The sequence below is a fragment of the Salvia hispanica genome, chromosome 1 (genome assembly GCF_023119035.1).
Source record: "Salvia hispanica cultivar TCC Black 2014 chromosome 1, UniMelb_Shisp_WGS_1.0, whole genome shotgun sequence".
Lineage (NCBI taxonomy): Eukaryota > Viridiplantae > Streptophyta > Magnoliopsida > Lamiales > Lamiaceae > Salvia > Salvia hispanica.
Window position 1 is genome coordinate 38,665,181 of NC_062965.1, and position 5,130 is coordinate 38,670,310.

At 36.8% G+C, this 5,130-nt stretch overlaps 1 long non-coding RNA gene across 6 annotated transcripts; it reads left to right on the forward strand.

The window, feature by feature from the left end:
* The first annotated feature begins 1,150 nt into the window (after positions 1 to 1,150).
* LOC125185124 lies at positions 1,151 to 4,777 on the forward strand. 6 transcript variants are annotated; one of them, XR_007170082.1, is made up of 4 exons: positions 1,151 to 2,951; positions 3,035 to 3,157; positions 3,233 to 3,331; positions 4,123 to 4,777. It is a non-coding gene; the product is annotated as an uncharacterized LOC125185124 (long non-coding RNA). The 6 variants fall into 6 exon arrangements; XR_007170084.1 differs by lacking the exon at positions 4,123 to 4,777 and having other exon boundaries at positions 1,151 to 2,714; positions 2,781 to 2,951; positions 3,233 to 3,567; XR_007170075.1 differs by lacking the exon at positions 4,123 to 4,777 and having other exon boundaries at positions 1,151 to 1,452; positions 2,205 to 2,951; positions 3,233 to 3,567.
* The last annotated feature ends 353 nt before the right edge of the window (positions 4,778 to 5,130 follow it).

Here is a 5,130-nt window from a genome sequence, read left to right on the forward strand (position 1 = left end):
ATTATGGCTGGCCATAATGTGGCCATTTAGCATCACTCTTATTCTTAAACTCTCTATTATGTTGCAAATTTATGAAAGTGGAGCAATAAGGGTGGATTAAACTGTTATGTCATGCCTATGATTATTTTGGATATTGTGTGTGTCTGATGCCTAGTTTGCGAGTGCGCTCCATTAGGCTATAGGGCTATATAAACGAATTCGGGTCTGAGTAGGGCCGCAAACCCTATCAGGCTAGTGTACACGGGAGATCGGGAACCGTCCTTGCTAGTCGGCCGGTCTTGTGGGCGAAAGTGTGGCCACACTTCGTCGCACCATATGAATTGTTGATTGATGAGAAAATGGGATGTATATTTGACTGGCCAATCCATGAAATATTTTGTGATACTCGATGCTATCCTTTAAAATAAATGCTAAACCTCGAGTTCACTATGGTAAGGGTGGCATAACTATTAAAACGTTTTGGCATGAGTCCACTGAGTATGTTTAAAATACTCAGCCCTGCATGTGTTTTCCCTATGTGCAGGTTGAGCGGCGACGGGCGGTCGGTGGTGTTGAGACAGTTGAATCGAATAAAATGGATGTTTGGAACTTTGAGTGTAGTCGTGTCTTCATACATGGCTTTGCTTTCTCTTGGATTGCTTCCGCTAAATTTTTGGAAACTTGTTATCTTTGGTTGATTCAAACTTATTTCTTTGAATTGGAATATGGTGAATTATTGCGTTTTGTTGGAATTACATCAAACCCTTGACTTTTGAGCTTAGCCTATGATTCTATTAAATCTTGATTTTCGTGAGTAAGCCGTTGACTTATTGCCTTGACAGTTCATTAAACACTTGGTCAAATCTCTTTAAATGAAACCCTAGTCTACATTTCTTGTTGCTTTAAGTTCGCATAGTTAACAATCGTCGTATTTATTATACTCTAGAAATGTCGGGCTGTTACATTTTAACCCATTACTTTTTGAAATAAAGGTAATCGGTTATTAGGGGACTGAGGGTGGAGGAAGTAATATTTATTTGTATCATCAAAGGATATGTACCAATTGCACGTGACATGATAGCTTTGTGATGTGGATTACCATTTTAAAATATGCCAATAAATAGAGTACATTAGAATAAGCCTGAGAAAAAATATAACAGTGAGCCCTAAATCTCAAACTTTCCTCTCTTCCGCCGCCAAACTATTTCTCTCAATATATGAATACGCAGGATTTTGTAAATCCTATTTCCACATATTTCTTTCTCAATCATCCCTGCATCTCATGGAAGAGGAGATGTCAGAGGAAGTAGAAGTAGATCAATTTATTTTCTCAACGATACATTTTAGTGGATTGACGGCTGGATTATCTTCTCAATTTGTAATCCTTGTTCACTTATCGGGATTGGCGGCATTGGAAATGTTATGTTTATCAAATGAGATGACAGACGTCGGAAAAAAAACTCTTGCCATAAGGTAAAAATTTTCACTAAATCTCAAGACTGAAAGACTGATGAAGTATGAATATATTATTGATCAATGTGTTCTATACATGAATGAAATTGGATTGTTGCTAGAGTGCTTTCCAAAGATTATCTTCGTAAGCATGAAGATTGCTAGCTCTGATTTTAGTTTTAATGTTGCAATCATCATTGAAATATAAAATGTTTCCTACTATAATTTTTGTTGATCATTCATCTTTATGAGTTAAAGTTATGAATATATTATCTCTCAACTTAGCTATAATGTTACTACCACTGGTAGCTTAATTAGCAATAGTACATGTTAATTTCGTGCCCCCTTTACTGAACTTGCTCATTCTACTTTTACTGACCAAACAAAATTAATATATGCCATAACTGAAATTAATGTGGTATGCAAAATATACGTAGGGGTGTTCGGTTTCCAAGATTATATCCCCGGATTAATTATGTAGTGTGTTTGGTAATGAGATTCAATCCCACAACTCAATCTTAGATGGATAATCATGGGATAATTAGTCATATATAACCTACTATGACTAAAATAATCTCACAACTCAATCCTAGATTATATCTTGGTATTTTTTTTTATCTAGGAAACCTAAAACCACCGTAGTAGACTTCATTTATATATTGATGTACTTTTGATATATTCTAATACCAAATTGATAGGAAAAAATTCTCAAAAGAGGCCTATTATGACCCGGACATCCATCATTAGATAGACTTTTTTTCACTTCATTTCAGAATATATTACTTCATTCCAATAAGGATAATGCACTTGACGTGGCTACGGCTATAACGCGTGATGTTGTGTCGGAGGTGTGTAAAATATCTGAAATAAATACTGTTGACATTAATTAAGGGTTTTCAAATCTGGCATAAGTTATTGGCATTGTAGAATTCCCTGTCTTGCTGATGCAGCACGACGCAATAGATATGGCCATTTGTTCTGCTGTGGAAGCAGTCATTGAACTAGGTGATGCTACTTTCGAAACACAAATAGTTACGAGAGACGGTAATGTGGGTACATTACCTGTACGTGAAGATGCAGTGATGAATCGTGAAGAAGATGCAGTGATGAATCGTGAAGAGAGCATGTATGCCATTCAACCTACTCCAGCAAGGAAACTCAGATTGCCTACAGGGAGAAGAGAGGGATCATCATCAACGCGTATAAACCCAACACTAGAGAAGAGAGGGATTGTTACCAATTCCAACTTGCAACACCCTACATGTGGACGAAAGCAAAAAATTGTATTATCATTATTGTGTTGGTTTAACAAAAGTGCATGAATTGAATAACTTATGGTTTAAATCTAGGTATCATGTTATCTACTTCGACGATGTTGTGGAAGTTACTAAAAGGAAATTCAGCACGTTGAACTTGTTGACGTTTAAGTTGTCGATACTTGGGCTTCGTATCTGAATTGCATGGAGGTGAATAAACTAACACAGAAGCCCAACAGATTGTTTGTGACAATAGCTCTAACAGTAAGTGTACTAGTAAGTGTACTGTTAATATGGTATATTTTGATTTTTTTTTTTTGTCTAATGACACTGTGTAACAATTGCAGACAGTCTATGTGATTGAACGGAGACCTACTTGGGAACAATCTGAAGCTGCGGCTACATTATGTGAGGAGATAGATAGTCAATTCAACGACACGGGAACTTTTGACATCACAAAATAGGATTTGGTAATTGTTCTCTTGTTGAACCAAAAGCGATGTGATTGAAAATTAATATTGAAGCAAGGGTATTATTATGTGCAGATTTTTTCCCAATATATTCAAATAAGCATTACTATCTAGTTTGCTTTTCATTGAAGACTAGGGTTGCGGATGTGCTAGACCATGTCGTGCCCGAGAACGGTATTCCAGATCGGAACAAATATGAGAGAGACTTGGATCTACTAGTAACATTTCTATGGATATTGTTTAGAATAGAATTATAAGATTTTCATGTATAGACTTGTTTTTTGATTTGTGTTAAAGCAGTGTTGACTTTGTGTTAAAGCAGTGTTGATTTTCGTTGAAACATGGACGTGTTTGTTGACTTTGTGATAAAGTAGTGTTTATATTAGTGGGTGTGGGAATGGTTGGATGCATTGACATTGTATGATGTTGAAATACTGAAACTTGGATGCATTTGTTGATTTTATGTTAAAATTGTGTTGATATTTGTGGGAGTTGGAAATAACATGTTAGATTGTGCTTATGCATCTTTTTTGTTGTTCATCATATTGACATTGCTTGGATTGTCGTGAATGATGGTGTGGTCGAGTGATATTATGTCTTTTTTGTTGTTCCTATTCATATTGCTTGCTATGTTGACATGGGAGTACTGACATCGTGTTCTTGAAGTTGACATTGTATGGGAGATATTGGTGTTGACATTTGCAGCTCTGTTGTGGGAGCGCTTGAATTCAAACTGTGCTGAAAATGACTTCCAATATGTGGTTGTGTTTTACCGTTTCCATTTTACATTTGTTATTACTGCATTGTGTTGGCAGAGTCGTTTGAAGCTGTTGTGTGATCATTCTCTTTAAAATTTTCTTTACTTTGACATTCCAGATTGCCAATCGACTTATTTCTTTGCATTATTTTGGTTTGGATAAAGGCTGACATAAAGGAGCTTACATCGCCGCTAACCTTTTTTGCAGATGGATTTTCTCAGTTTTTATCTCAAGTCAAAGAGATTCGACGAACTGAAGTCATAATGAAGGAGCGCAATACGCGCCTGCAGGACTTGCCCTGGAAGACAGAGACAGCCCAGACCACTAATGACTCAGCAGTATTCTTGATGAGACACATGGAGGCTTACATGGGTAACCTTGCCAATTTAATGACTATGGGTCTTCAAGGAGTCAGTGTGAGGTTGCTGCAGATTTTGAGGGGGAGGTATTGCAAGGCCATGCTCCTTGCACCGTTTAATGCTTGCAGAGAAAGGTTCACGTCCTACATTAGTAATTACATCAACGTGACTCCTAACTTCAAAACAGATTATGCGATGCAAGTAACTTGAGCAAGCCATGACGATAACAAGAAAAAAAAAAGAATGAAGAGAGAAGCAGAAGATGGATCAGGCGCGTTGTGTCCTTTGGAGCTAGTTTGCTCATGGCTATTCAAACAGTTTATAATTATTGATCAAGACTTGGGCATCAAAGTTGCTATTGAAAAGGTTCTTGTGAACACACGTCATAGATGGTGCATGTGGCACATCATGGCAAAAGTCGCTGAAAAGGTTCCTAAGTCACTTCTTGGTAATTCTGAATTTAAAAAGGATTTGAATTTATGCTTTTGGTCGAGTTGATTGAACCCACCATGTTCAAAGACAAGTGGAAGACTGTCATCGAGAAATTTGAACTTGAAGGCTTTGAATGGTTCAAATCTATGTTCAAATCAAGAGAGTATTAGGTTCCGGCATACTTTAGGGACTTCTGTTCCAGTTCTTTGATAAAGACGACAATTTTTTTAAGAGGTATACTTAGTCTAGGGCAAACCTTATTATGTCTTTAATGAACTTCAACAATGTTGTTAATGCCCAACGAAACTAGTCCGCAAAGCTTGATTATATGGATGCTAATACTACCGCAAAGATGAAAACATAGTGGTCTATTGAGAAGCATGCATCTACAATATTCATAGACGGTGCATTCCAAGAAATTCAA